The sequence below is a fragment of the Scomber japonicus genome, chromosome 3, assembly GCF_027409825.1.
Source record: "Scomber japonicus isolate fScoJap1 chromosome 3, fScoJap1.pri, whole genome shotgun sequence".
NCBI classification, from domain to species: domain Eukaryota; kingdom Metazoa; phylum Chordata; class Actinopteri; order Scombriformes; family Scombridae; genus Scomber; species Scomber japonicus.
Window position 1 is genome coordinate 5,053,314 of NC_070580.1, and position 19,413 is coordinate 5,072,726.

Here is a 19,413-nt window from a genome sequence, read left to right on the forward strand (position 1 = left end):
CAAGTCAAGTTCATCCTGACGCCGTGTCAGTCCACAATGGGCAGGTCGTCAAGCATTGGTGGTTCAGTGGTAGAATTCTCGCCTGCCACGCGGGAGGCCCGGGTTCGATTCCCGGCCAATGCAGCAGCAAGTTTTCACTCTCCGTCGCATGACAGAAGTAGAACCCTTGCAGAAAACTGTACTAGCTATGGACGATAGCTGCAAATACTGCAACAGTCCATTGCAGCGTCACGCGACAAGGCAGTTGGTAAACTGCCGTTGGCGCTGAGCTAACCACTGACTGACTATCTGATCCGACTGGGTGAGTGCTAGTCAATCGCTGTAGCTCCTGTACTCGTTGTTTTCCCCCTTGCACACCTTTTGTTCCACTGCAAAGTCACTGAGGAGGGGAATTGAACTCCTCAGAGCTTTCAATATTGCTAAGTGTCACCACTTAGCACCACACCAGCAATCTACTTGCTGGCCTCGCTCGGACACTAACGGCAAAATGAGTTCACACAGTTCACTCAAAGTATGCATTTGTACCGTAGATTTAGTGAGGTAATTGGCATGCTTGGGAGGAAGCCCTTGTCTAAGAGGCTGAAGTCAGGGAACGAAAGTCTCTGTCCCTAGTAAACACAAGTCTCAGTATGCGACAGGCTGCAACATGACTAGCTGAAGGCTTGTTCCTCAAAATGGACACTAATACCTACTGAACTCTTGGACCTTTTGGATGGGTGGCGAAATCCCCTGCCCGGAAATGAGTATGCACGGTATCCCTGCGGAGAAGCACCACTACACCTCTTTGGTTGAGGTGTGGAATAAACGGACTAGAAACTGGCCAACGGGCAGATGTGTCTTGACATCGCCCGCGTTTCGTTGTCGATTTTACCCGGTGATCGAGCATTGGTGGTTCAGTGGTAGAATTCTCGCCTGCCACGCGGGAGGCCCGGGTTCGATTCCCGGCCAATGCAGAAATGGCTTTTACTTAGGCAACGGAGGACACTTTTTAAATATAGACTGGCCACTGAGCTGTGAGTGTTACACTTCCTCCTGCTCCGCGAAACTTGTACTGTGTGACATGACAGACAGCCAGCCAGTAACCAACTAAGGGCAAATTCTTGGCCTATCAATGCATGTGGAGTTTGCATTACACGGTCCAAAGTCAAGCCAAAAGGCTTTTGTCAGAAGTGGGATTCGAACCCACGCCTCCAGGGGAGACTGCGACCTGAACGCAGCGCCTTAGACCGCTCGGCCATCCTGACTTAAGTCACCCAGCCCAATTGCATTTTCTGAGCCAGTACTTCTGGTCTTGGCGAAATTGCGCTTGCCGCAAACAAGTCAAGTTCATCCTGACGCCGTGTCAGTCCACAATGGGCAGGTCGTCAAGCATTGGTGGTTCAGTGGTAGAATTCTCGCCTGCCACGCGGGAGGCCCGGGTTCGATTCCCGGCCAATGCAGCAGCAAGTTTTCACTCTCCGTCGCATGACAGAAGTAGAACCCTTGCAGAAAACTGTACTAGCTATGGACGATAGCTGCAAATACTGCAACAGTCCATTGCAGCGTCACGCGACAAGGCAGTTGGTAAACTGCCGTTGGCGCTGAGCTAACCACTGACTGACTATCTGATCCGACTGGGTGAGTGCTAGTCAATCGCTGTAGCTCCTGTACTCGTTGTTTTCCCCCTTGCACACCTTTTGTTCCACTGCAAAGTCACTGAGGAGGGGAATTGAACTCCTCAGAGCTTTCAATATTGCTAAGTGTCACCACTTAGCACCACACCAGCAATCTACTTGCTGGCCTCGCTCGGACACTAACGGTAAAATGAGTTCACACAGTTCACTCAAAGTATGCATTTGTACCGTAGATTTAGTGAGGTAATTGGCATGCTTGGGAGGAAGCCCTTGTCTAAGAGGCTGAAGTCAGGGAACGAAAGTCTCTGTCCCTAGTAAACACAAGTCTCAGTATGCGACAGGCTGCAACATGACTAGCTGAAGGCTTGTTCCTCAAAATGGACACTAATACCTACTGAACTCTTGGACCTTTTGGATGGGTGGCGAAATCCCCTGCCCGGAAATGAGTATGCACGGTATCCCTGCGGAGAAGCACCACTACACCTCTTTGGTTGAGGTGTGGAATAAACGGACTAGAAACTGGCCAACGGGCAGATGTGTCTTGACATCGCCCGCGTTTCGTTGTCGATTTTACCCGGTGATCGAGCATTGGTGGTTCAGTGGTAGAATTCTCGCCTGCCACGCGGGAGGCCCGGGTTCGATTCCCGGCCAATGCAGAAATGGCTTTTACTTAGGCAACGGAGGACACTTTTTAAATATAGACTGGCCACTGAGCTGTGAGTGTTACACTTCCTCCTGCTCCGCGAAACTTGTACTGTGTGACATGACAGACAGCCAGCCAGTAACCAACTAAGGGCAAATTCTTGGCCTATCAATGCATGTGGAGTTTGCATTACACGGTCCAAAGTCAAGCCAAAAGGCTTTTGTCAGAAGTGGGATTCGAACCCACGCCTCCAGGGGAGACTGCGACCTGAACGCAGCGCCTTAGACCGCTCGGCCATCCTGACTTAAGTCACCCAGCCCAATTGCATTTTCTGAGCCAGTACTTCTGGTCTTGGCGAAATTGCGCTTGCCGCAAACAAGTCAAGTTCATCCTGACGCCGTGTCAGTCCACAATGGGCAGGTCGTCAAGCATTGGTGGTTCAGTGGTAGAATTCTCGCCTGCCACGCGGGAGGCCCGGGTTCGATTCCCGGCCAATGCAGCAGCAAGTTTTCACTCTCCGTCGCATGACAGAAGTAGAACCCTTGCAGAAAACTGTACTAGCTATGGACGATAGCTGCAAATACTGCAACAGTCCATTGCAGCGTCACGCGACAAGGCAGTTGGTAAACTGCCGTTGGCGCTGAGCTAACCACTGACTGACTATCTGATCCGACTGGGTGAGTGCTAGTCAATCGCTGTAGCTCCTGTACTCGTTGTTTTCCCCCTTGCACACCTTTTGTTCCACTGCAAAGTCACTGAGGAGGGGAATTGAACTCCTCAGAGCTTTCAATATTGCTAAGTGTCACCACTTAGCACCACACCAGCAATCTACTTGCTGGCCTCGCTCGGACACTAACGGTAAAATGAGTTCACACAGTTCACTCAAAGTATGCATTTGTACCGTAGATTTAGTGAGGTAATTGGCATGCTTGGGAGGAAGCCCTTGTCTAAGAGGCTGAAGTCAGGGAACGAAAGTCTCTGTCCCTAGTAAACACAAGTCTCAGTATGCGACAGGCTGCAACATGACTAGCTGAAGGCTTGTTCCTCAAAATGGACACTAATACCTACTGAACTCTTGGACCTTTTGGATGGGTGGCGAAATCCCCTGCCCAGAAATGAGTATGCACGGTATCCCTGCGGAGAAGCACCACTACACCTCTTTGGTTGAGGTGTGGAATAAACGGACTAGAAACTGGCCAACGGGCAGATGTGTCTTGACATCGCCCGCGTTTCGTTGTCGATTTTACCCGGCGATCGAGCATTGGTGGTTCAGTGGTAGAATTCTCGCCTGCCACGCGGGAGGCCTGGGTTCGATTCCCGGCCAATGCAGAAATGGCTTTTACTTAGGCAACGGAGGACACTTTTTAAATATAGACTGGCCACTGAGCTGTGAGTGTTACACTTCCTCCTGCTCCGCGAAACTTGTACTGTGTGACATGACAGACAGCCAGTAACCAACTAAGGGCAAATTCTTGGCCTATCAATGCATGTGGAGTTTGCATTACACGGTCCAAAGTCAAGCCAAAAGGCTTTTGTCAGAAGTGGGATTCGAACCCACGCCTCCAGGGGAGACTGCGACCTGAACGCAGCGCCTTAGACCGCTCGGCCATCCTGACTTAAGTCACCCAGCCCAATTGCATTTTCTGAGCCAGTACTTCTGGTCTTGGCGAAATTGCGCTTGCCGCAAACAAGTCAAGTTCATCCTGACGCCGTGTCAGTCCACAATGGGCGAGGTCGTCAAGCATTGGTGGTTCAGTGGGAGAATTCTCGCCTGCCACGCGGGAGGCCCGGGTTCGATTCCCGGCCAATGCAGCAGCAAGTTTTCACTCTCCGTCGCATGACAGAAGTAGAACCCTTGCAGAAAACTGTACTAGCTATGGACGATAGCTGCAAATACTGCAACAGTCCATTGCAGCGTCACGCGACAAGGCAGTTGGTAAACTGCCGTTGGCGCTGAGCTAACCACTGACTGACTATCTGATCCGACTGGGTGAGTGCTAGTCAATCGCTGTAGCTCCTGTACTCGTTGTTTTCCCCCTTGCACACCTTTTGTTCCACTGCAAAGTCACTGAGGAGGGGAATTGAACTCCTCAGAGCTTTCAATATTGCTAAGTGTCACCACTTAGCACCACACCAGCAATCTACTTGCTGGCCTCGCTCGGACACTAACGGCAAAATGAGTTCACACAGTTCACTCAAAGTATGCATTTGTACCGTAGATTTAGTGAGGTAATTGGCATGCTTGGGAGGAAGCCCTTGTCTAAGAGGCTGAAGTCAGGGAACGAAAGTCTCTGTCCCTAGTAAACACAAGTCTCAGTATGCGACAGGCTGCAACATGACTAGCTGAAGGCTTGTTCCTCAAAATGGACACTAATACCTACTGAACTCTTGGACCTTTTGGATGGGTGGCGAAATCCCCTGCCCGGAAATGAGTATGCACGGTATCCCTGCGGAGAAGCACCACTACACCTCTTTGGTTGAGGTGTGGAATAAACGGACTAGAAACTGGCCAACGGGCAGATGTGTCTTGACATCGCCCGCGTTTCGTTGTCGATTTTACCCGGTGATCGAGCATTGGTGGTTCAGTGGTAGAATTCTCGCCTGCCACGCGGGAGGCCCGGGTTCGATTCCCGGCCAATGCAGAAATGGCTTTTACTTAGGCAACGGAGGACACTTTTTAAATATAGACTGGCCACTGAGCTGTGAGTGTTACACTTCCTCCTGCTCCGCGAAACTTGTACTGTGTGACATGACAGACAGCCAGCCAGTAACCAACTAAGGGCAAATTCTTGGCCTATCAATGCATGTGGAGTTTGCATTACACGGTCCAAAGTCAAGCCAAAAGGCTTTTGTCAGAAGTGGGATTCGAACCCACGCCTCCAGGGGAGACTGCGACCTGAACGCAGCGCCTTAGACCGCTCGGCCATCCTGACTTAAGTCACCCAGCCCAATTGCATTTTCTGAGCCAGTACTTCTGGTCTTGGCGAAATTGCGCTTGCCGCAAACAAGTCAAGTTCATCCTGACGCCGTGTCAGTCCACAATGGGCAGGTCGTCAAGCATTGGTGGTTCAGTGGTAGAATTCTCGCCTGCCACGCGGGAGGCCCGGGTTCGATTCCCGGCCAATGCAGCAGCAAGTTTTCACTCTCCGTCGCATGACAGAAGTAGAACCCTTGCAGAAAACTGTACTAGCTATGGACGATAGCTGCAAATACTGCAACAGTCCATTGCAGCGTCACGCGACAAGGCAGTTGGTAAACTGCCGTTGGCGCTGAGCTAACCACTGACTGACTATCTGATCCGACTGGGTGAGTGCTAGTCAATCGCTGTAGCTCCTGTACTCGTTGTTTTCCCCCTTGCACACCTTTTGTTCCACTGCAAAGTCACTGAGGAGGGGAATTGAACTCCTCAGAGCTTTCAATATTGCTAAGTGTCACCACTTAGCACCACACCAGCAATCTACTTGCTGGCCTCGCTCGGACACTAACGGTAAAATGAGTTCACACAGTTCACTCAAAGTATGCATTTGTACCGTAGATTTAGTGAGGTAATTGGCATGCTTGGGAGGAAGCCCTTGTCTAAGAGGCTGAAGTCAGGGAACGAAAGTCTCTGTCCCTAGTAAACACAAGTCTCAGTATGCGACAGGCTGCAACATGACTAGCTGAAGGCTTGTTCCTCAAAATGGACACTAATACCTACTGAACTCTTGGACCTTTTGGATGGGTGGCGAAATCCCCTGCCCGGAAATGAGTATGCACGGTATCCCTGCGGAGAAGCACCACTACACCTCTTTGGTTGAGGTGTGGAATAAACGGACTAGAAACTGGCCAACGGGCAGATGTGTCTTGACATCGCCCGCGTTTCGTTGTCGATTTTACCCGGTGATCGAGCATTGGTGGTTCAGTGGTAGAATTCTCGCCTGCCACGCGGGAGGCCCGGGTTCGATTCCCGGCCAATGCAGAAATGGCTTTTACTTAGGCAACGGAGGACACTTTTTAAATATAGACTGGCCACTGAGCTGTGAGTGTTACACTTCCTCCTGCTCCGCGAAACTTGTACTGTGTGACATGACAGACAGCCAGCCAGTAACCAACTAAGGGCAAATTCTTGGCCTATCAATGCATGTGGAGTTTGCATTACACGGTCCAAAGTCAAGCCAAAAGGCTTTTGTCAGAAGTGGGATTCGAACCCACGCCTCCAGGGGAGACTGCGACCTGAACGCAGCGCCTTAGACCGCTCGGCCATCCTGACTTAAGTCACCCAGCCCAATTGCATTTTCTGAGCCAGTACTTCTGGTCTTGGCGAAATTGCGCTTGCCGCAAACAAGTCAAGTTCATCCTGACGCCGTGTCAGTCCACAATGGGCAGGTCGTCAAGCATTGGTGGTTCAGTGGTAGAATTCTCGCCTGCCACGCGGGAGGCCCGGGTTCGATTCCCGGCCAATGCAGCAGCAAGTTTTCACTCTCCGTCGCATGACAGAAGTAGAACCCTTGCAGAAAACTGTACTAGCTATGGACGATAGCTGCAAATACTGCAACAGTCCATTGCAGCGTCACGCGACAAGGCAGTTGGTAAACTGCCGTTGGCGCTGAGCTAACCACTGACTGACTATCTGATCCGACTGGGTGAGTGCTAGTCAATCGCTGTAGCTCCTGTACTCGTTGTTTTCCCCCTTGCACACCTTTTGTTCCACTGCAAAGTCACTGAGGAGGGGAATTGAACTCCTCAGAGCTTTCAATATTGCTAAGTGTCACCACTTAGCACCACACCAGCAATCTACTTGCTGGCCTCGCTCGGACACTAACGGTAAAATGAGTTCACACAGTTCACTCAAAGTATGCATTTGTACCGTAGATTTAGTGAGGTAATTGGCATGCTTGGGAGGAAGCCCTTGTCTAAGAGGCTGAAGTCAGGGAACGAAAGTCTCTGTCCCTAGTAAACACAAGTCTCAGTATGCGACAGGCTGCAACATGACTAGCTGAAGGCTTGTTCCTCAAAATGGACACTAATACCTACTGAACTCTTGGACCTTTTGGATGGGTGGCGAAATCCCCTGCCCAGAAATGAGTATGCACGGTATCCCTGCGGAGAAGCACCACTACACCTCTTTGGTTGAGGTGTGGAATAAACGGACTAGAAACTGGCCAACGGGCAGATGTGTCTTGACATCGCCCGCGTTTCGTTGTCGATTTTACCCGGCGATCGAGCATTGGTGGTTCAGTGGTAGAATTCTCGCCTGCCACGCGGGAGGCCTGGGTTCGATTCCCGGCCAATGCAGAAATGGCTTTTACTTAGGCAACGGAGGACACTTTTTAAATATAGACTGGCCACTGAGCTGTGAGTGTTACACTTCCTCCTGCTCCGCGAAACTTGTACTGTGTGACATGACAGACAGCCAGTAACCAACTAAGGGCAAATTCTTGGCCTATCAATGCATGTGGAGTTTGCATTACACGGTCCAAAGTCAAGCCAAAAGGCTTTTGTCAGAAGTGGGATTCGAACCCACGCCTCCAGGGGAGACTGCGACCTGAACGCAGCGCCTTAGACCGCTCGGCCATCCTGACTTAAGTCACCCAGCCCAATTGCATTTTCTGAGCCAGTACTTCTGGTCTTGGCGAAATTGCGCTTGCCGCAAACAAGTCAAGTTCATCCTGACGCCGTGTCAGTCCACAATGGGCGAGGTCGTCAAGCATTGGTGGTTCAGTGGGAGAATTCTCGCCTGCCACGCGGGAGGCCCGGGTTCGATTCCCGGCCAATGCAGCAGCAAGTTTTCACTCTCCGTCGCATGACAGAAGTAGAACCCTTGCAGAAAACTGTACTAGCTATGGACGATAGCTGCAAATACTGCAACAGTCCATTGCAGCGTCACGCGACAAGGCAGTTGGTAAACTGCCGTTGGCGCTGAGCTAACCACTGACTGACTATCTGATCCGACTGGGTGAGTGCTAGTCAATCGCTGTAGCTCCTGTACTCGTTGTTTTCCCCCTTGCACACCTTTTGTTCCACTGCAAAGTCACTGAGGAGGGGAATTGAACTCCTCAGAGCTTTCAATATTGCTAAGTGTCACCACTTAGCACCACACCAGCAATCTACTTGCTGGCCTCGCTCGGACACTAACGGCAAAATGAGTTCACACAGTTCACTCAAAGTATGCATTTGTACCGTAGATTTAGTGAGGTAATTGGCATGCTTGGGAGGAAGCCCTTGTCTAAGAGGCTGAAGTCAGGGAACGAAAGTCTCTGTCCCTAGTAAACACAAGTCTCAGTATGCGACAGGCTGCAACATGACTAGCTGAAGGCTTGTTCCTCAAAATGGACACTAATACCTACTGAACTCTTGGACCTTTTGGATGGGTGGCGAAATCCCCTGCCCGGAAATGAGTATGCACGGTATCCCTGCGGAGAAGCACCACTACACCTCTTTGGTTGAGGTGTGGAATAAACGGACTAGAAACTGGCCAACGGGCAGATGTGTCTTGACATCGCCCGCGTTTCGTTGTCGATTTTACCCGGTGATCGAGCATTGGTGGTTCAGTGGTAGAATTCTCGCCTGCCACGCGGGAGGCCCGGGTTCGATTCCCGGCCAATGCAGAAATGGCTTTTACTTAGGCAACGGAGGACACTTTTTAAATATAGACTGGCCACTGAGCTGTGAGTGTTACACTTCCTCCTGCTCCGCGAAACTTGTACTGTGTGACATGACAGACAGCCAGCCAGTAACCAACTAAGGGCAAATTCTTGGCCTATCAATGCATGTGGAGTTTGCATTACACGGTCCAAAGTCAAGCCAAAAGGCTTTTGTCAGAAGTGGGATTCGAACCCACGCCTCCAGGGGAGACTGCGACCTGAACGCAGCGCCTTAGACCGCTCGGCCATCCTGACTTAAGTCACCCAGCCCAATTGCATTTTCTGAGCCAGTACTTCTGGTCTTGGCGAAATTGCGCTTGCCGCAAACAAGTCAAGTTCATCCTGACGCCGTGTCAGTCCACAATGGGCAGGTCGTCAAGCATTGGTGGTTCAGTGGTAGAATTCTCGCCTGCCACGCGGGAGGCCCGGGTTCGATTCCCGGCCAATGCAGCAGCAAGTTTTCACTCTCCGTCGCATGACAGAAGTAGAACCCTTGCAGAAAACTGTACTAGCTATGGACGATAGCTGCAAATACTGCAACAGTCTATTTCAACGTCACGCGACAAGGCAGTTGGTAAACTGCCGTTGGCGCTGAGCTAACCACTGACTGACTATCTGATCCGACTGGGTGAGTGCTAGTCAATCGCTGTAGCTCCTGTACTCGTTGTTTTCCCCCTTGCACACCTTTTGTTCCACTGCAAAGTCACTGAGGAGGGGAATTGAACTCCTCAGAGCTTTCAATATTGCTAAGTGTCACCACTTAGCACCACACCAGCAATCTACTTGCTGGCCTCGCTCGGACACTAACGGTAAAATGAGTTCACACAGTTCACTCAAAGTATGCATTTGTACCGTAGATTTAGTGAGGTAATTGGCATGCTTGGGAGGAAGCCCTTGTCTAAGAGGCTGAAGTCAGGGAACGAAAGTCTCTGTCCCTAGTAAACACAAGTCTCAGTATGCGACAGGCTGCAACATGACTAGCTGAAGGCTTGTTCCTCAAAATGGACACTAATACCTACTGAACTCTTGGACCTTTTGGATGGGTGGCGAAATCCCCTGCCCGGAAATGAGTATGCACGGTATCCCTGCGGAGAAGCACCACTACACCTCTTTGGTTGAGGTGTGGAATAAACGGACTAGAAACTGGCCAACGGGCAGATGTGTCTTGACATCGCCCGCGTTTCGTTGTCGATTTTACCCGGTGATCGAGCATTGGTGGTTCAGTGGTAGAATTCTCGCCTGCCACGCGGGAGGCCCGGGTTCGATTCCCGGCCAATGCAGAAATGGCCTTTTACTTAGGCAACGGAGGACACTTTTTAAATATAGACTGGCCACTGAGCTGTGAGTGTTACACTTCCTCCTGCTCCGCGAAACTTGTACTGTGTGACATGACAGACAGCCAGTAACCAACTAAGGGCAAATTCTTGGCCTATCAATGCATGTGGAGTTTGCATTACACGGTCCAAAGTCAAGCCAAAAGGCTTTTGTCAGAAGTGGGATTCGAACCCACGCCTCCAGGGGAGACTGCGACCTGAACGCAGCGCCTTAGACCGCTCGGCCATCCTGACTTAAGTCACCCAGCCCAATTGCATTTTCTGAGCCAGTACTTCTGGTCTTGGCGAAATTGCGCTTGCCGCAAACAAGTCAAGTTCATCCTGACACCGTGTCAGTCCACAATGGGCGAGGTCGTCAAGCATTGGTGGTTCAGTGGGAGAATTCTCGCCTGCCACGCGGGAGGCCCGGGTTCGATTCCCGGCCAATGCAGCAGCAAGTTTTCACTCTCCGTCGCATGACAGAAGTAGAACCCTTGCAGAAAACTGTACTAGCTATGGACGATAGCTGCAAATACTGCAACAGTCCATTGCAGCGTCACGCGACAAGGCAGTTGGTAAACTGCCGTTGGCGCTGAGCTAACCACTGACTGACTATCTGATCCGACTGGGTGAGTGCTAGTCAATCGCTGTAGCTCCTGTACTCGTTGTTTTCCCCCTTGCACACCTTTTGTTCCACTGCAAAGTCACTGAGGAGGGGAATTGAACTCCTCAGAGCTTTCAATATTGCTAAGTGTCACCACTTAGCACCACACCAGCAATCTACTTGCTGGCCTCGCTCGGACACTAACGGCAAAATGAGTTCACACAGTTCACTCAAAGTATGCATTTGTACCGTAGATTTAGTGAGGTAATTGGCATGCTTGGGAGGAAGCCCTTGTCTAAGAGGCTGAAGTCAGGGAACGAAAGTCTCTGTCCCTAGTAAACACAAGTCTCAGTATGCGACAGGCTGCAACATGACTAGCTGAAGGCTTGTTCCTCAAAATGGACACTAATACCTACTGAACTCTTGGACCTTTTGGATGGGTGGCGAAATCCCCTGCCCAGAAATGAGTATGCACGGTATCCCTGCGGAGAAGCACCACTACACCTCTTTGGTTGAGGTGTGGAATAAACGGACTAGAAACTGGCCAACGGGCAGATGTGTCTTGACATCGCCCGCGTTTCGTTGTCGATTTTACCCAGTGATCGAGCATTGGTGGTTCAGTGGTAGAATTCTCGCCTGCCACGCGGGAGGCCCGGGTTCGATTCCCGGCCAATGCAGAAATGGCTTTTACTTAGGCAACGGAGGACACTTTTTAAATATAGACTGGCCACTGAGCTGTGAGTGTTACACTTCCTCCTGCTCCGCGAAACTTGTACTGTGTGACATGACAGCCAGCCAGTAACCAACTAAGGGCAAATTCTTGGCCTATCAATGCATGTGGAGTTTGCATTACACGGTCCAAAGTCAAGCCAAAAGGCTTTTGTCAGAAGTGGGATTCGAACCCACGCCTCCAGGGGAGACTGCGACCTGAACGCAGCGCCTTAGACCGCTCGGCCATCCTGACTTAAGTCACCCAGCCCAATTGCATTTTCTGAGCCAGTACTTCTGGTCTTGGCGAAATTGCGCTTGCCGCAAACAAGTCAAGTTCATCCTGAGGCCGTGTCAGTCCACAATGGGCGAGGTCGTCAAGCATTGGTGGTTCAGTGGGAGAATTCTCGCCTGCCACGCGGGAGGCCCGGGTTCGATTCCCGGCCAATGCAGCAGCAAGTTTTCACTCTCCGTCGCATGACAGAAGTAGAACCCTTGCAGAAAACTGTACTAGCTATGGACGATAGCTGCAAATACTGCAACAGTCCATTGCAGCGTCACGCGACAAGGCAGTTGGTAAACTGCCGTTGGCGCTGAGCTAACCACTGACTGACTATCTGATCCGACTGGGTGAGTGCTAGTCAATCGCTGTAGCTCCTGTACTCGTTGTGTTCCCCCTTGCACACCTTTTGTTCCACTGCAAAGTCACTGAGGAGGGGAATTGAACTCCTCAGAGCTTTCAATATTGCTAAGTGTCACCACTTAGCACCACACCAGCAATCTACTTGCTGGCCTCGCTCGGACACTAACGGTAAAATGAGTTCACACAGTTCACTCAAAGTATGCATTTGTACCGTAGATTTAGTGAGGTAATTGGCATGCTTGGGAGGAAGCCCTTGTCTAAGAGGCTGAAGTCAGGGAACGAAAGTCTCTGTCCCTAGTAAACACAAGTCTCAGTATGCGACAGGCTGCAACATGACTAGCTGAAGGCTTGTTCCTCAAAATGGACACTAATACCTACTGAACTCTTGGACCTTTTGGATGGGTGGCGAAATCCCCTGCCCAGAAATGAGTATGCACGGTATCCCTGCGGAGAAGCACCACTACACCTCTTTGGTTGAGGTGTGGAATAAACGGACTAGAAACTGGCCAACGGGCAGATGTGTCTTGACATCGCCCGCGTTTCGTTGTCGATTTTACCCGGTGATCGAGCATTGGTGGTTCAGTGGTAGAATTCTCGCCTGCCACGCGGGAGGCCCGGGTTCGATTCCCGGCCAATGCAGAAATGGCTTTTACTTAGGCAACGGAGGACACTTTTTAAATATAGACTGGCCACTGAGCTGTGAGTGTTACACTTCCTCCTGCTCCGCGAAACTTGTACTGTGTGACATGACAGACAGCCAGTAACCAACTAAGGGCAAATTCTTGGCCTATCAATGCATGTGGAGTTTGCATTACACGGTCCAAAGTCAAGCCAAAAGGCTTTTGTCAGAAGTGGGATTCGAACCCACGCCTCCAGGGGAGACTGCGACCTGAACGCAGCGCCTTAGACCGCTCGGCCATCCTGACTTAAGTCACCCAGCCCAATTGCATTTTCTGAGCCAGTACTTCTGGTCTTGGCGAAATTGCGCTTGCCGCAAACAAGTCAAGTTCATCCTGACGCCGTGTCAGTCCACAATGGGCGAGGTCGTCAAGCATTGGTGGTTCAGTGGGAGAATTCTCGCCTGCCACGCGGGAGGCCCGGGTTCGATTCCAGGCCAATGCAGCAGCAAGTTTTCACTCTCCGTCGCATGACAGAAGTAGAACCCTTGCAGAAAACTGTACTAGCTATGGACGATAGCTGCAAATACTGCAACAGTCCATTGCAGCGTCACGCGACAAGGCAGTTGGTAAACTGCCGTTGGCGCTGAGCTAACCACTGACTGACTATCTGATCCGACTGGGTGAGTGCTAGTCAATCGCTGTAGCTCCTGTACTCGTTGTTTTCCCCCTTGCACACCTTTTGTTCCACTGCAAAGTCACTGAGGAGGGGAATTGAACTCCTCAGAGCTTTCAATATTGCTAAGTGTCACCACTTAGCACCACACCAGCAATCTACTTGCTGGCCTCGCTCGGACACTAACGGCAAAATGAGTTCACACAGTTCACTCAAAGTATGCATTTGTACCGTAGATTTAGTGAGGTAATTGGCATGCTTGGGAGGAAGCCCTTGTCTAAGAGGCTGAAGTCAGGGAACGAAAGTCTCTGTCCCTAGTAAACACAAGTCTCAGTATGCGACAGGCTGCAACATGACTAGCTGAAGGCTTGTTCCTCAAAATGGACACTAATACCTACTGAACTCTTGGACCTTTTGGATGGGTGGCGAAATCCCCTGCCCGGAAATGAGTATGCACGGTATCCCTGCGGAGAAGCACCACTACACCTCTTTGGTTGAGGTGTGGAATAAACGGACTAGAAACTGGCCAACGGGCAGATGTGTCTTGACATCGCCCGCGTTTCGTTGTCGATTTTACCCGGTGATCGAGCATTGGTGATTCAGTGGTAGAATTCTCGCCTGCCACGCGGGAGGCCCGGGTTCGATTCCCGGCCAATGCAGAAATGGCTTTTACTTAGGCAACGGAGGACACTTTTTAAATATAGACTGGCCACTGAGCTGTGAGTGTTACACTTCCTCCTGCTCCGCGAAACTTGTACTGTGTGACATGACAGACAGCCAGCCAGTAACCAACTAAGGGCAAATTCTTGGCCTATCAATGCATGTGGAGTTTGCATTACACGGTCCAAAGTCAAGCCAAAAGGCTTTTGTCAGAAGTGGGATTCGAACCCACGCCTCCAGGGGAGACTGCGACCTGAACACAGCGCCTTAGACCGCTCGGCCATCCTGACTTAAGTCACCCAGCCCAATTGCATTTTCTGAGCCAGTACTTCTGGTCTTGGCGAAATTGCGCTTGCCGCAAACAAGTCAAGTTCATCCTGACGCCGTGTCAGTCCACAATGGGCAGGTCGTCAAGCATTGGTGGTTCAGTGGTAGAATTCTCGCCTGCCACGCGGGAGGCCCGGGTTCGATTCCCGGCCAATGCAGCAGCAAGTTTTCACTCTCCGTCGCATGACAGAAGTAGAACCCTTGCAGAAAACTGTACTAGCTATGGACGATAGCTGCAAATACTGCAACAGTCCATTGCAGCGTCACGCGACAAGGCAGTTGGTAAACTGCCGTTGGCGCTGAGCTAACCACTGACTGACTATCTGATCCGACTGGGTGAGTGCTAGTCAATCGCTGTAGCTCCTGTACTCGTTGTTTTCCCCCTTGCACACCTTTTGTTCCACTGCAAAGTCACTGAGGAGGGGAATTGAACTCCTCAGAGCTTTCAATATTGCTAAGTGTCACCACTTAGCACCACACCAGCAATCTACTTGCTGGCCTCGCTCGGACACTAACGGTAAAATGAGTTCACACAGTTCACTCAAAGTATGCATTTGTACCGTAGATTTAGTGAGGTAATTGGCATGCTTGGGAGGAAGCCCTTGTCTAAGAGGCTGAAGTCAGGGAACGAAAGTCTCTGTCCCTAGTAAACACAAGTCTCAGTATGCGACAGGCTGCAACATGACTAGCTGAAGGCTTGTTCCTCAAAATGGACACTAATACCTACTGAACTCTTGGACCTTTTGGATGGGTGGCGAAATCCCCTGCCCAGAAATGAGTATGCACGGTATCCCTGCGGAGAAGCACCACTACACCTCTTTGGTTGAGGTGTGGAATAAACGGACTAGAAACTGGCCAACGGGCAGATGTGTCTTGACATCGCCCGCGTTTCGTTGTCGATTTTACCCGGTGATCGAGCATTGGTGGTTCAGTGGTAGAATTCTCGCCTGCCACGCGGGAGGCCCGGGTTCGATTCCCGGCCAATGCAGAAATGGCTTTTACTTAGGCAACGGAGGACACTTTTTAAATATAGACTGGCCACTGAGCTGTGAGTGTTACACTTCCTCCTGCTCTGCGAAACTTGTACTGTGTGACATGACAGACAGCCAGTAACCAACTAAGGGCAAATTCTTGGCCTATCAATGCATGTGGAGTTTGCATTACACGGTCCAAAGTCAAGCCAAAAGGCTTTTGTCAGAAGTGGGATTCGAACCCACGCCTCCAGGGGAGACTGCGACCTGAACGCAGCGCCTTAGACCGCTCGGCCATCCTGACTTAAGTCACCCAGCCCAATTGCATTTTCTGAGCCAGTACTTCTGGTCTTGGCGAAATTGCGCTTGCCGCAAACAAGTCAAGTTCATCCTGACGCCGTGTCAGTCCACAATGGGCAGGTTGTCAAGCATTGGTGGTTCAGTGGTAGAATTCTCGCCTGCCACGCGGGAGGCCCGGGTTCGATTCCCGGCCAATGCAGCAGCAAGTTTTCACTCTCCGTCGCATGACAGAAGTAGAACCCTTGCAGAAAACTGTACTAGCTATGGACGATAGCTGCAAATACTGCAACAGTCCATTGCAGCGTCACGCGACAAGGCAGTTGGTAAACTGCCGTTGGCGCTGAGCTAACCACTGACTGACTATCTGATCCGACTGGGTGAGTGCTAGTCAATCGCTGTAGCTCCTGTACTCGTTGTTTTCCCCCTTGCACACCTTTTGTTCCACTGCAAAGTCACTGAGGAGGGGAATTGAACTCCTCAGAGCTTTCAATATTGCTAAGTGTCACCACTTAGCACCACACCAGCAATCTACTTGCTGGCCTCGCTCGGACACTAACGGTAAAATGAGTTCACACAGTTCACTCAAAGTATGCATTTGTACCGTAGATTTAGTGAGGTAATTGGCATGCTTGGGAGGAAGCCCTTGTCTAAGAGGCTGAAGTCAGGGAACGAAAGTCTCTGTCCCTAGTAAACACAAGTCTCAGTATGCGACAGGCTGCAACATGACTAGCTGAAGGCTTGTTCCTCAAAATGGACACTAATACCTACTGAACTCTTGGACCTTTTGGATGGGTGGCGAAATCCCCTGCCCAGAAATGAGTATGCACGGTATCCCTGCGGAGAAGCACCACTACACCTCTTTGGTTGAGGTGTGGAATAAACGGACTAGAAACTGGCCAACGGGCAGATGTGTCTTGACATCGCCCGCGTTTCGTTGTCGATTTTACCCGGTGATCGAGCATTGGTGGTTCAGTGGTAGAATTCTCGCCTGCCACGCGGGAGGCCCGGGTTCGATTCCCGGCCAATGCAGAAATGGCTTTTACTTAGGCAACGGAGGACACTTTTTAAATATAGACTGGCCACTGAGCTGTGAGTGTTACACTTCCTCCTGCTCCGCGAAACTTGTACTGTGTGACATGACAGACAGCCAGTAACCAACTAAGGGCAAATTCTTGGCCTATCAATGCATGTGGAGTTTGCATTACACGGTCCAAAGTCAAGCCAAAAGGCTTTTGTCAGAAGTGGGATTCGAACCCACGCCTCCAGGGGAGACTGCGACCTGAACGCAGCGCCTTAGACTGCTCGGCCATCCTGACTTAAGTCACCCAGCCCAATTGCATTTTCTGAGCCAGTACTTCTGGTCTTGGCGAAATTGCGCTTGCCGCAAACAAGTCAAGTTCATCCTGACGCCGTGTCAGTCCACAATGGGCGAGGTCGTCAAGCATTGGTGGTTCAGTGGGAGAATTCTCGCCTGCCACGCGGGAGGCCCGGGTTCGATTCCAGGCCAATGCAGCAGCAAGTTTTCACTCTCCGTCGCATGACAGAAGTAGAACCCTTGCAGAAAACTGTACTAGCTATGGACGATAGCTGCAAATACTGCAACAGTCCATTGCAGCGTCACGCGACAAGGCAGTTGGTAAACTGCCGTTGGCGCTGAGCTAACCACTGACTGACTATCTGATCCGACTGGGTGAGTGCTAGTCAATCGCTGTAGCTCCTGTACTCGTTGTTTTCCCCCTTGCACACCTTTTGTTCCACTGCAAAGTCACTGAGGAGGGGAATTGAACTCCTCAGAGCTTTCAATATTGCTAAGTGTCACCACTTAGCACCACACCAGCAATCTACTTGCTGGCCTCGCTCGGACACTAACGGCAAAATGAGTTCACACAGTTCACTCAAAGTATGCATTTGTACCGTAGATTTAGTGAGGTAATTGGCATGCTTGGGAGGAAGCCCTTGTCTAAGAGGCTGAAGTCAGGGAACGAAAGTCTCTGTCCCTAGTAAACACAAGTCTCAGTATGCGACAGGCTGCAACATGACTAGCTGAAGGCTTGTTCCTCAAAATGGACACTAATACCTACTGAACTCTTGGACCTTTTGGATGGGTGGCGAAATCCCCTGCCCGGAAATGAGTATGCACGGTATCCCTGCGGAGAAGCACCACTACACCTCTTTGGTTGAGGTGTGGAATAAACGGACTAGAAACTGGCCAACGGGCAGATGTGTCTTGACATCGCCCGCGTTTCGTTGTCGATTTTACCCGGTGATCAAGCATTGGTGGTTCAGTGGTAGAATTCTCGCCTGCCACGCGGGAGGCCCGGGTTCGATTCCCGGCCAATGCAGAAATGGCTTTTACTTAGGCAACGGAGGACACTTTTTAAATATAGACTGGCCACTGAGCTGTGAGTGTTACACTTCCTCCTGCTCCGCGAAACTTGTACTGTGTGACATGACAGACAGCCAGCCAGTAACCAACTAAGGGCAAATTCTTGGCCTATCAATGCATGTGGAGTTTGCATTACACGGTCCAAAGTCAAGCCAAAAGGCTTTTGTCAGAAGTGGGATTCGAACCCACGCCTCCAGGGGAGACTGCGACCTGAACGCAGCGCCTTAGACCGCTCGGCCATCCTGACTTAAGTCACCCAGCCCAATTGCATTTTCTGAGCCAGTACTTCTGGTCTTGGCGAAATTGCGCTTGCCGCAAACAAGTCAAGTTCATCCTGACGCCGTGTCAGTCCACAATGGGCAGGTCGTCAAGCATTGGTGGTTCAGTGGTAGAATTCTCGCCTGCCACGCGGGAGGCCCGGGTTCGATTCCCGGCCAATGCAGCAGCAAGTTTTCACTCTCCGTCGCATGACAGAAGTAGAACCCTTGCAGAAAACTGTACTAGCTATGGACGATAGCTGCAAATACTGCAACAGTCCATTGCAGCGTCACGCGACAAGGCAGTTGGTAAACTGCCGTTGGCGCTGAGCTAACCACTGACTGACTATCTGATCCGACTGGGTGAGTGCTAGTCAATCGCTGTAGCTCCTGTACTCGTTGTTTTCCCCCTTGCACACCTTTTGTTCCACTGCAAAGTCACTGAGGAGGGGAATTGAACTCCTCAGAGCTTTCAATATTGCTAAGTGTCACCACTTAGCACCACACCAGCAATCTACTTGCTGGCCTCGCTCGGACACTAACGGCAAAATGAGTTCACACAGTTCACTCAAAGTATGCATTTGTACCGTAGATTTAGTGAGGTAATTGGCATGCTTGGGAGGAAGCCCTTGTCTAAGAGGCTGAAGTCAGGGAACGAAAGTCTCTGTCCCTAGTAAACACAAGTCTCAGTATGCGACAGGCTGCAACATGACTAGCTGAAGGCTTGTTCCTCAAAATGGACACTAATACCTACTGAACTCTTGGACCTTTTGGATGGGTGGCGAAATCCCCTGCCCGGAAATGAGTATGCACGGTATCCCTGCGGAGAAGCACCACTACACCTCTTTGGTTGAGGTGTGGAATAAACGGACTAGAAACTGGCCAACGGGCAGATGTGTCTTGACATCGCCCGCGTTTCGTTGTCGATTTTACCCGGTGATCGAGCATTGGTGATTCAGTGGTAGAATTCTCGCCTGCCACGCGGGAGGCCCGGGTTCGATTCCCGGCCAATGCAGAAATGGCTTTTACTTAGGCAACGGAGGACACTTTTTAAATATAGACTGGCCACTGA

General features: G+C 50.9%; 41 non-coding genes across 41 annotated transcripts; 27 read left to right on the plus strand and 14 right to left on the minus strand.

Moving 5' to 3' along the window:
- The first annotated feature begins 52 nt into the window (after positions 1–52).
- trnag-gcc (transfer RNA glycine (anticodon GCC)) lies at positions 53–123 on the plus strand. Its single transcript has one exon. It is a non-coding gene; the product is annotated as a tRNA-Gly (tRNA).
- Positions 124–882: 759 nt separating this feature from the next.
- Positions 883–953, plus strand: trnag-gcc (transfer RNA glycine (anticodon GCC)). The gene has a single exon. It is a non-coding gene; the product is annotated as a tRNA-Gly (tRNA).
- Positions 954–1,161: 208 nt separating this feature from the next.
- On the minus strand, positions 1,162–1,244 carry trnal-cag (transfer RNA leucine (anticodon CAG)). The gene has a single exon. It is a non-coding gene; the product is annotated as a tRNA-Leu (tRNA).
- Positions 1,245–1,368: 124 nt separating this feature from the next.
- trnag-gcc (transfer RNA glycine (anticodon GCC)) lies at positions 1,369–1,439 on the plus strand. Its single transcript has one exon. It is a non-coding gene; the product is annotated as a tRNA-Gly (tRNA).
- Positions 1,440–2,198: 759 nt separating this feature from the next.
- On the plus strand, positions 2,199–2,269 carry trnag-gcc (transfer RNA glycine (anticodon GCC)). The gene has a single exon. It is a non-coding gene; the product is annotated as a tRNA-Gly (tRNA).
- A 208-nt stretch (positions 2,270–2,477) lies between these two features.
- On the minus strand, positions 2,478–2,560 carry trnal-cag (transfer RNA leucine (anticodon CAG)). The gene has a single exon. It is a non-coding gene; the product is annotated as a tRNA-Leu (tRNA).
- Positions 2,561–2,684: 124 nt separating this feature from the next.
- trnag-gcc (transfer RNA glycine (anticodon GCC)) lies at positions 2,685–2,755 on the plus strand. The gene has a single exon. It is a non-coding gene; the product is annotated as a tRNA-Gly (tRNA).
- Positions 2,756–3,514: 759 nt separating this feature from the next.
- On the plus strand, positions 3,515–3,585 carry trnag-gcc (transfer RNA glycine (anticodon GCC)). The gene has a single exon. It is a non-coding gene; the product is annotated as a tRNA-Gly (tRNA).
- A 204-nt stretch (positions 3,586–3,789) lies between these two features.
- On the minus strand, positions 3,790–3,872 carry trnal-cag (transfer RNA leucine (anticodon CAG)). Its single transcript has one exon. It is a non-coding gene; the product is annotated as a tRNA-Leu (tRNA).
- A 955-nt stretch (positions 3,873–4,827) lies between these two features.
- On the plus strand, positions 4,828–4,898 carry trnag-gcc (transfer RNA glycine (anticodon GCC)). Its single transcript has one exon. It is a non-coding gene; the product is annotated as a tRNA-Gly (tRNA).
- Positions 4,899–5,106: 208 nt separating this feature from the next.
- trnal-cag (transfer RNA leucine (anticodon CAG)) lies at positions 5,107–5,189 on the minus strand. The gene has a single exon. It is a non-coding gene; the product is annotated as a tRNA-Leu (tRNA).
- Positions 5,190–5,313: 124 nt separating this feature from the next.
- On the plus strand, positions 5,314–5,384 carry trnag-gcc (transfer RNA glycine (anticodon GCC)). Its single transcript has one exon. It is a non-coding gene; the product is annotated as a tRNA-Gly (tRNA).
- A 759-nt stretch (positions 5,385–6,143) lies between these two features.
- trnag-gcc (transfer RNA glycine (anticodon GCC)) lies at positions 6,144–6,214 on the plus strand. The gene has a single exon. It is a non-coding gene; the product is annotated as a tRNA-Gly (tRNA).
- A 208-nt stretch (positions 6,215–6,422) lies between these two features.
- trnal-cag (transfer RNA leucine (anticodon CAG)) lies at positions 6,423–6,505 on the minus strand. Its single transcript has one exon. It is a non-coding gene; the product is annotated as a tRNA-Leu (tRNA).
- Positions 6,506–6,629: 124 nt separating this feature from the next.
- Positions 6,630–6,700, plus strand: trnag-gcc (transfer RNA glycine (anticodon GCC)). Its single transcript has one exon. It is a non-coding gene; the product is annotated as a tRNA-Gly (tRNA).
- Positions 6,701–7,459: 759 nt separating this feature from the next.
- On the plus strand, positions 7,460–7,530 carry trnag-gcc (transfer RNA glycine (anticodon GCC)). Its single transcript has one exon. It is a non-coding gene; the product is annotated as a tRNA-Gly (tRNA).
- A 204-nt stretch (positions 7,531–7,734) lies between these two features.
- trnal-cag (transfer RNA leucine (anticodon CAG)) lies at positions 7,735–7,817 on the minus strand. Its single transcript has one exon. It is a non-coding gene; the product is annotated as a tRNA-Leu (tRNA).
- A 125-nt stretch (positions 7,818–7,942) lies between these two features.
- trnag-gcc (transfer RNA glycine (anticodon GCC)) lies at positions 7,943–8,013 on the plus strand. The gene has a single exon. It is a non-coding gene; the product is annotated as a tRNA-Gly (tRNA).
- A 759-nt stretch (positions 8,014–8,772) lies between these two features.
- trnag-gcc (transfer RNA glycine (anticodon GCC)) lies at positions 8,773–8,843 on the plus strand. The gene has a single exon. It is a non-coding gene; the product is annotated as a tRNA-Gly (tRNA).
- A 208-nt stretch (positions 8,844–9,051) lies between these two features.
- trnal-cag (transfer RNA leucine (anticodon CAG)) lies at positions 9,052–9,134 on the minus strand. The gene has a single exon. It is a non-coding gene; the product is annotated as a tRNA-Leu (tRNA).
- Positions 9,135–9,258: 124 nt separating this feature from the next.
- trnag-gcc (transfer RNA glycine (anticodon GCC)) lies at positions 9,259–9,329 on the plus strand. Its single transcript has one exon. It is a non-coding gene; the product is annotated as a tRNA-Gly (tRNA).
- A 759-nt stretch (positions 9,330–10,088) lies between these two features.
- Positions 10,089–10,159, plus strand: trnag-gcc (transfer RNA glycine (anticodon GCC)). The gene has a single exon. It is a non-coding gene; the product is annotated as a tRNA-Gly (tRNA).
- Positions 10,160–10,364: 205 nt separating this feature from the next.
- On the minus strand, positions 10,365–10,447 carry trnal-cag (transfer RNA leucine (anticodon CAG)). Its single transcript has one exon. It is a non-coding gene; the product is annotated as a tRNA-Leu (tRNA).
- A 125-nt stretch (positions 10,448–10,572) lies between these two features.
- trnag-gcc (transfer RNA glycine (anticodon GCC)) lies at positions 10,573–10,643 on the plus strand. The gene has a single exon. It is a non-coding gene; the product is annotated as a tRNA-Gly (tRNA).
- A 759-nt stretch (positions 10,644–11,402) lies between these two features.
- On the plus strand, positions 11,403–11,473 carry trnag-gcc (transfer RNA glycine (anticodon GCC)). The gene has a single exon. It is a non-coding gene; the product is annotated as a tRNA-Gly (tRNA).
- Positions 11,474–11,677: 204 nt separating this feature from the next.
- trnal-cag (transfer RNA leucine (anticodon CAG)) lies at positions 11,678–11,760 on the minus strand. Its single transcript has one exon. It is a non-coding gene; the product is annotated as a tRNA-Leu (tRNA).
- A 125-nt stretch (positions 11,761–11,885) lies between these two features.
- On the plus strand, positions 11,886–11,956 carry trnag-gcc (transfer RNA glycine (anticodon GCC)). The gene has a single exon. It is a non-coding gene; the product is annotated as a tRNA-Gly (tRNA).
- Positions 11,957–12,715: 759 nt separating this feature from the next.
- trnag-gcc (transfer RNA glycine (anticodon GCC)) lies at positions 12,716–12,786 on the plus strand. Its single transcript has one exon. It is a non-coding gene; the product is annotated as a tRNA-Gly (tRNA).
- Positions 12,787–12,990: 204 nt separating this feature from the next.
- On the minus strand, positions 12,991–13,073 carry trnal-cag (transfer RNA leucine (anticodon CAG)). The gene has a single exon. It is a non-coding gene; the product is annotated as a tRNA-Leu (tRNA).
- A 955-nt stretch (positions 13,074–14,028) lies between these two features.
- On the plus strand, positions 14,029–14,099 carry trnag-gcc (transfer RNA glycine (anticodon GCC)). The gene has a single exon. It is a non-coding gene; the product is annotated as a tRNA-Gly (tRNA).
- Positions 14,100–14,307: 208 nt separating this feature from the next.
- trnal-cag (transfer RNA leucine (anticodon CAG)) lies at positions 14,308–14,390 on the minus strand. The gene has a single exon. It is a non-coding gene; the product is annotated as a tRNA-Leu (tRNA).
- A 124-nt stretch (positions 14,391–14,514) lies between these two features.
- On the plus strand, positions 14,515–14,585 carry trnag-gcc (transfer RNA glycine (anticodon GCC)). Its single transcript has one exon. It is a non-coding gene; the product is annotated as a tRNA-Gly (tRNA).
- A 759-nt stretch (positions 14,586–15,344) lies between these two features.
- trnag-gcc (transfer RNA glycine (anticodon GCC)) lies at positions 15,345–15,415 on the plus strand. Its single transcript has one exon. It is a non-coding gene; the product is annotated as a tRNA-Gly (tRNA).
- A 204-nt stretch (positions 15,416–15,619) lies between these two features.
- On the minus strand, positions 15,620–15,702 carry trnal-cag (transfer RNA leucine (anticodon CAG)). Its single transcript has one exon. It is a non-coding gene; the product is annotated as a tRNA-Leu (tRNA).
- Positions 15,703–15,826: 124 nt separating this feature from the next.
- trnag-gcc (transfer RNA glycine (anticodon GCC)) lies at positions 15,827–15,897 on the plus strand. Its single transcript has one exon. It is a non-coding gene; the product is annotated as a tRNA-Gly (tRNA).
- A 759-nt stretch (positions 15,898–16,656) lies between these two features.
- trnag-gcc (transfer RNA glycine (anticodon GCC)) lies at positions 16,657–16,727 on the plus strand. Its single transcript has one exon. It is a non-coding gene; the product is annotated as a tRNA-Gly (tRNA).
- Positions 16,728–16,931: 204 nt separating this feature from the next.
- Positions 16,932–17,014, minus strand: trnal-cag (transfer RNA leucine (anticodon CAG)). The gene has a single exon. It is a non-coding gene; the product is annotated as a tRNA-Leu (tRNA).
- Positions 17,015–17,969: 955 nt separating this feature from the next.
- trnag-gcc (transfer RNA glycine (anticodon GCC)) lies at positions 17,970–18,040 on the plus strand. Its single transcript has one exon. It is a non-coding gene; the product is annotated as a tRNA-Gly (tRNA).
- A 208-nt stretch (positions 18,041–18,248) lies between these two features.
- trnal-cag (transfer RNA leucine (anticodon CAG)) lies at positions 18,249–18,331 on the minus strand. Its single transcript has one exon. It is a non-coding gene; the product is annotated as a tRNA-Leu (tRNA).
- Positions 18,332–18,455: 124 nt separating this feature from the next.
- On the plus strand, positions 18,456–18,526 carry trnag-gcc (transfer RNA glycine (anticodon GCC)). The gene has a single exon. It is a non-coding gene; the product is annotated as a tRNA-Gly (tRNA).
- A 759-nt stretch (positions 18,527–19,285) lies between these two features.
- Positions 19,286–19,356, plus strand: trnag-gcc (transfer RNA glycine (anticodon GCC)). Its single transcript has one exon. It is a non-coding gene; the product is annotated as a tRNA-Gly (tRNA).
- Positions 19,357–19,413: the final 57 nt, after the last annotated feature.